The sequence below is a fragment of the Triticum aestivum genome, chromosome 2B (assembly GCF_018294505.1).
Source record: "Triticum aestivum cultivar Chinese Spring chromosome 2B, IWGSC CS RefSeq v2.1, whole genome shotgun sequence".
NCBI lineage: Eukaryota > Viridiplantae > Streptophyta > Magnoliopsida > Poales > Poaceae > Triticum > Triticum aestivum.
The window spans coordinates 376,918,168-376,926,089 of NC_057798.1; positions in this window are offsets into that span (position 1 = coordinate 376,918,168).

The following is a 7,922-nucleotide window of genomic DNA, read 5'->3' on the forward strand; positions in this document are numbered from 1 at the left end:
GAAGGCGTGGGTGAGAAAGAGGGGTCCTTTTCTCTTTATAAAGGCGGCAGGAACCATGCACCTCCCCACTTGCCTGGTAAAACTCACTCGTTCTCCAAGCGCCATGATTGATGGTGCGGTTGGGTTACCCGCACCCGTATTGATGAGAATCCCGCGATAAGGGGACACGATCTCTGCTTCGACAAGACGTGCCCATAAAACCGCCTCGTGATATGTGCAGCAGCTGGTTGAGAAAAACGGTTCGAGTGATGACCGGGCCACGGTGTGATGTCACACTAGAAAAAGCTGTCGGTAGATTATATTTGTGGAATATTATGCTCTCTACGGTGGTATGTGGAATTTATTTTGTAGAGCCGGACACGATTCATGTGTTCGAAATTTATCTTGGAGTATTCGGAGATGGAACCCGCCTTGTAATGCTGAAGACAATCTACGTGCCGGACTCAGCGTCATTGAAGCCTGGTTCAGGGGCTACTGAGGGATTCCTGGATTGGGGGTATTCGGATAGCCAGACTATATACATTGGTCGGACTGTTGGACTATCAAGACACAAGCTCGAAGACTTCGTCCCGTGTCCGGAGGGGACTCTCCTTTGCGTGGAAGGCAAGCTTGGCGATTCGGATGTATAGATCTCCTTCTCTGTAACCGACTCTATGTAACCTTAGCCCCCTCCGGTGTCTATATAAACCAGAGGGTCAGGTCCGTAGGCTAGCTTCTAGGGTTTAGCCTCTATGATCTCATGGTAGATCAACTCTTGTAATACTCATATCATCAAGATCAATCAAGCAGTAAGTAGGGTACTACCTCCATCAAGAGGGCCCGAACCTGGGTAAACATCGTGTCCCCAGCCTCCTGTTACCATTAGCCTTAGATGCACAATTCGGGACCCCCTACCCGAGATCCACCGGTTTTGACACCAACAATGGACATGGTAGAGAACGGTCTTCACATGATGGTGAGGTGAGGTGAGGTGAAGTGAGACATGGAAGGGTAGAGAGCGAGTCAACAGTGGTGGATGTGAGGTAACCCTAGTCCCTTCAGGCAGCCATAGCAGTCATCGACCACCTCTAACCCCCACCGTGAGGCCCTATGTTCCATGGAGGCATAGGTTGCCAACAATGTTGCCATGACCAGCCAGGGGTTGCCGCTGTACCCTGTACTCGTCGCATCCAGTAAGAAGGAATAGTCGCAAAGTTGAAAATGGGGGCAAATAGGTGCTTGCCTCATGAACGAAGGAAAAATAGGTCGTGGCCGCCAGCACCTCCACTACACATCATGGATCGAGATTTCACCACAAGGTAGCCTCGGTCACAAAATCAGCCACCGCATCATTTATCCACCCTTTCCCACTCCCATATCGAGCAACAACATGTTGCACAAAAAGGGATGTATGCAAGCCACACACTCCTAGTAGATGGGCTAACCCGGGTAGCATGCATTACACAACGACGCCGGCGAAAGGGTCCCACCCACAACTAGAGGCCCGATTCAGCAAGATGCTCCATTTCCTGGGAGCTTACTAAATTTAGGAGATGCCGACCCTTAATTGCGTACAAGGAGATATTAGTCAAGGTGGCGATGGTTAGCCGGTACCCGCGTCCTCATGGGTAATTACTCTATTAGGGGACATGGATGTGCCAGCTTTAATGCACATGGGGAAGGTGGTGGGTCAAATACCTTACCTAGCGTGCAAGACGGGGATGAGATAGCATTACCCGTGCTCATTACCCGCCTTACCAGTGAAGGCCTTACACGAGGGCTCTAAAATTAGTAGACACCGGGTAGTGGGAAACGTTTTATCCTTGCAGGCGGCTATGGGGACGGGGATGGGAGTCCAACACCCGCCTGGATAATCCCCATTGCTAACTTGTCATGTTACTAGATCGATGAATGTGTTTTCAAGAATACTATGTTAGCAGTTTATCCAAGCACGGAAAACAAGATCAGTTTGTTAAAAGTTTATTTTACCATCATCTTTTTAAATCAAATTTCAGGACTAGTCATAGTTTGTTGAAAAAGATGTTGCTCAAACTCTTTTACATCATTTTTCATATGAAAGAGTTCTTCCACTTTATGTGAAACATGCAAACATACTGATACGTCTCCGTCGTATCTATAATTTTTGATTGTTCCATGCCCTACAACTTTCATATACTTTTGGCAACTTTTTATATTATTTTTGGGACTAACATATTGATCCAGTGCCCAGTGCCAGTTCCAGTTTGTTGCATGTTTTATGTTTCACAGAAACCCAATATCAAACGGAGTCCAAAAGGGATAAAAACGGACAGAGATTATTTTTGGAATATTTATGATTTTTGGGAAGAAAAAACAACGCGAGACAGTACCCGAGGGGGCCACGAGGCAGGGGGCGCCTCCCAGGGGGGCAGGCACCCCCTGACCCTCGTGGGCACCCGTAAGGCGGTTGCTGCTCTACTTTGGCCGCAAGAAAGCTAATTTTTGTAAAAATATCTAGGCGAAGGTTTCAATCCAATCGGAGTTACGGATCTCCGGATATAAAAGAAACGGTGCCAGGGCAGAATCGGGGAACACAGAAACAGAGAGAGACAGAGAGACAGATCCAATCTCAGAGGGGCTCTCGCGCCTCCAACGCCATGGGAGCCAAGGACCAGAGGGGAAACCCTTCTCCCATCTAGGGAGAAGGTCAAGGAAGAAGAAAAAGAAGAAGGGGGGCTCTCTTCCCCTTGCTTCCGGTGGCGCCGGAGCGCTGCCGGGGGCCATCATGATCACCACGATCTTCACCAACACCTCCTCCATCTTCACCAACATCTCCATCACCTTTCCACATCTATATTCAGAGGTCCACTCTTCCGTGACACGTTGTACCCTCTACTTAAACATGGTGCTTTATGCTTCATATTATTATCCAATGATGTGCTGCCATCCTATGATGTCTGAGTAGATTTTCGTTGTCCTACCGGTGATTGATGAATTGCTATGATTGGTTTAATTTGCTTGTGGTTATGTTGCTGTCCTATTGTGCCCTCCGTGTCACGCAAGCGTGAGGGATCCCCGCTGTAGGGTGTTGCAATATGTTCATGATTCGCTTATAGCAGGTTGCTTGAGTGACAGAAGCATAAACCCGAGTAAGGGGGTTGTGGCGTATGGGATAAAGGGGACTTGATGCTTTAATGCTATGGTTGGGTTCTACCTAATCATTAGTAGTTGCGGATGCTTGCTAGAGTTACAATCATAAGTGAATATGATCAAAGAAGAGAAAGTATGTTAGCTTATGCCTCTCCCACATAAAACTTGCTATCGGTCTAGTAAAGTAGTCAATTGCTTAGGGACAATTCCGCAAATCCTACCACCACCTTTCCACACTTGCTATACTTACTTTATTGCTTCTTTATCTAAACAGACCCTAGCTTTTATTTACATGCTCTTTATTATCTTGCAAACCTATCCAACAACACCTACAAAGTACTTCTAGTTTCATACTTGTTCTAGGTAAAGCGAACATCAACCGTGCGTAGAGTTGTATCGGTGGTTGATAGAACTTGAGGGAATATTTGTTCTACCTTTAGCTCCTCGTTGGGTTCGACACTCTTACTTATCGAAAGAGACTACAATTGATCCCCTATACTTGTGGGTTATCACATACCTGCAACAATAGAGTTTCTGTAGCGACCAGACCTCAAATGGTCATGTCTTTGTGCATCAGTGTCATCCCTGGATCGATAATGCTGACACGCATAGTACTCGAGGAATTATAACAGAGTTTCAATCACACACTTATTACATCGAGTCCTCATAAAGAGTATGATTACACAAAAATAGCATGGCTGAAGGCCATCTAAACTAGATAACTGCAGAAGCTTCGAAGGTAACTGAGTCCATCAACTCCAACGGCATAGTTGTGTGCAAAACAACGACCTATCGCACCTTATTTGTCGTCTGAGTAGTCTGCAACATGAAACGTTGCAGCCATGTAGGTCAGCACATTGAATATGCTGGCAAAATTACACTGTAAAGCAATGAAATGCAAGAATTATATCTACATGCAATATTTGGCTGGTGGAAGCTGTAAGTTTATGATTTTGCATAAAGCTATTTTTTCCCTACAACAAAGGAATAAATTTATTTAACTACTTCCATGTTGCCCTTTATTTGAGAAGGTAACCCCAACTCAAATCCCAATTAAAAGTATCATCATTAACCCAACAAGTTCATTAAGTAAAATGATGAGATCACATCAATAGATTCAAGTACTAGATACTCAAGATGTCCATAATCGGGGAAACGGCTAACCATGATTAGTTTATACACTCTGCGGAGGTTGCGCACTTTTCCCCACAAGACTCGACTGTAACGCCCTCCATGCGGCTATATCTCCCACGTGTCGAAGCACGACTTAGAGGCATAACCGCATTGAAAGCAATGTCGCAAGTGAGGTAATCTTCACACAACCCATGTATACATAAGGGAAAGAGATACATAGTTGGCTTACAATCGCCACTTCACACAATTACATGAATAAAGCATTACATCATCCAGATACAATCAAGGTCCGACTACGGAACCAAAATAAAAGAAGAACCCCAAATGCGACAAAGGTCCCCGATCGACCCCAACTGGGCTCCACTACTGATCAACTAGAACGAAAACAACACAAAGGGCAAGATCTTCATCGAGCTCCTCCTTGAGCTTGGTTGCGTCACCTGCTCGGTAACATAGGCACCTGCAAACTGGTTTTGGAAGTATCTGTGAGCCACGGGGACTCAGCAATCTCGCACCCGCGAGATCAAGACTATTTAAGCTTATAGGAAGGATGGAGTAATGAGGTGGAGCTGCAGCAAGCGACTAGCATATATGGTGGCTACAATCGCAAAAGAGAGCGAGAAGAGAAGGCAAAGCACGGTCGAGAAACTATGATCAAGAAGTGATCCTATAGCAACCTACGTCAAGCATAACTCCAACACCGTGTTCACTTCCCGGACTCCGCCGGAAAGAGACCATCACGGTTACACACACGGTTGATGTATTTTAATTAAGGTCAACTTCGGGTTTTCTACAACCGGACGTTAACAAATTCCCATCTGCCCATAACCGCGGGCACGGCTTTCGAAAGTTCAATCCCTGCAGGGGAGTCCCAACTTAGCCCATGACAAGCTCTCACGGTCAACGAAGGAATAGACCTCCACCCGAGACGTTCCGATCAGACTCGGTATCCCGGTACAACAAGACATTTCGACAGGGTAAAACTAAACCAGCAACACCGCCCGAATGTGCCGACAAATCCCGATAGGAGCTGCACATATCTCTTTCTCAGGGCACACTCAGATAGGTCAAGCTACGAGTAAAACCAACCCTCAAGTTTCCCCGAGGTGGCCCCGCAGGCTGCCCAGTTCGGACCAACACTCAGAGGAGCACTGGCCCGGGGGGGTAAATAAGATGACCCTTGAGTCTGCAGAACCCAAGGGAAAGAAAAGGCTAGGTGGCAAATGGTAAAACCAAGGTTGGGCATTGCTGGAAGAGCTTTACTTAAGGCGAACTGTCAAGGGGTTCCCATTATAGCCCAACCGTGTAAGGAACGCAAAATCCGGGAACATAACACCGATATGACGGAAACTAGGGCGGCAAGAGTGGAACAAAACACCAGGCATAAGGCCGAGCCTTCCACCCTTTACCAAGTATATAGATGCATTAATTAAGTAAGATATATTGTGATATCCCAACAAGTGAACATGTTCCAACAAGGAACAACATCTCCATGTTCCAACAAGGAACAAACTTCAATCTTCACCTGCAACTAACAACGCTATAAGAGGGGCTAAGCAAAGCGGTAACATAGCCAAACAACGGTTTGCTAGGAATGGTGGGTTAGAGGTTTGACATGGCAATTTGGGAGGCTAACAAGCAAATGGTAGGCATCGTAGCATTGGCATAGCAAGAGCGAGCAAACTAGCATAGCAAAGATAGTAGTGATTTCGAGGGTATGATCATCTTGCCTGAAATCCCGCAAGGAAGAAGAACGAGTCCATGAAGAAGACAAACGGACGTAGTCGAACGAATCCTCACAACTCCGGAACGAAACCGAAGCTAACAAGAGAAGCAAACCGGAAAGAAGCAAACAACCATGGTAAACAAACATCACATAAACAAGTCATGATGCACAAACAAGTATGATGCATGTCCGGTTTAATGAGGCATGGCATGGCAAAGTGCAACAAATAATACTACAAATTAAGTGGAGCTCAATATGCAACGAGTTGCATATTGACGAAACACCACATCAATTATTTAGTTATCTCTCGTTTAAGCTACCCAACAATATTAACTGTTGTTAAACATGGCAAGAGGTGAAGCATAAATAAACTACACCATCTAAACAATTTAAATGGGGCCGGATATAAAAACAACAAATCCGGTAAATCCCCATATGCATTTAGCAATTTAATGCAACAACAAGTTTAAACATTTTAATTGTTGTTATCATGATGCGGATGACATATGCAAGTTTTATGCAATTTTTATGAAAATGTTGACAAGAGTATTAAGAAGCATTTGTCACCATGGCGGAACGAAAAGGGTGCCACGGCGGCGAAACAAAAATGGTGCCATGGCAACATATCCGAAAATGATGCCACGGCAACATATCGGTTCCGGTAGCTCACAGAGATACCGGTGCAAAAGGAAGGCGTGACGTGAGCGAGTCATGCAAGATGGTGGGGTGATCCCGACTTCCGGGTTCCCACGGGACGGTGGCACGGCAAAAGAGGGGCATCGCAAGGACAATTTGATCACAGAGCAAACGATGCATCTCATTCAACACATGCATTAGGTCACGGGCGTCGTCTCGGGGTTATACCTTCGAAGCGTGCGTTTTCGGAGCGGTTCGAGTTTCGTAGAGGAAGTAGTCGTTCACGAGACGTCGTCGGAAGTAGTTGTACTCGGCCGTAGCGGAAGTAGACGTTCTCGCGACGGTAGTGGAAGTAGTGGTACACGTTCGTTTTCGGAGAGGTACTTGACGAATCCAACATCTTCGGGGCGACGGTAGTGGTTCACGGACGTCGTGGAAGTAGTTGTTCTTGCAGCAGTCGTGGAAGTAGACGTTCACGTTTGGAGAGGAACTTGTCGTCACGGGGTCTTCAAGGGTCGATGGTACTTGGCGTGGAGGTAACCATCGGGTTGCCGTTTGTTGGAAAACAAGCTGCACCAGGGAAGATCAAAGCAGCGGCGGCAGGAACAGAGTTGGCCGAAAGGGACGGCTCAGGCAGGAGCTCCATAGCACAGCGATGGTGCCGACGGAGATGCAACAGGGGATGGGCGCGGAGGAGGCAAGAAGGCGCGGGAGAGGAGGCGGAGCTCCTGCAGGGTGCAGCCGCGGCGAGGGGGGGGAGGAAGGTAGAGGCCGGTGGCGCTGCAGCATGACGTCACGGCGGCCGGACGTCACGGCGGACGAAGCAGGGAGGCAGAGGAGCGGGACTCCGGCGACGAGGAGCAGTGGCAGAGCTTCGGGCTCGGCCGGCAGCAAGGTCAAAGGGCGCCGCGGGAGGCAATGGTTGCGGGCGTCCTCCTCTGCTCGAAGAAGAGGCCGAACCGGGCGGCAGCCATCCATGGTGATGTCGTGGGGCTCCTCGAGCAGGAAGAAGAAGCAGGGCGCGGCGGTGGACCTGGAGGTCGCCGTCGAGGCGGCTGGCCGCGCGAGAAGACGAGGCCGGGCGCTCCTGCTCGGGCCTCGGGAAGAGAGGGGGTGGCGGCTGTGCGGGTGGCGGGGCGGCGATGCAACAGGGCGGCAGCTCGGGAGAAGACGAGAGGGAGAGGATGAGGGGATCGGGAGGAGTTGGGGATCGGGCGCTGGGGCTCTCCTGGCGGCGCGAGGGGGAAAACGAGAGGGAGAAGGGAGTCGGGCTAGGGTTTAGGTTAGGGAGTGGGCTGCGGGAGGCCTTGGGCCAAAT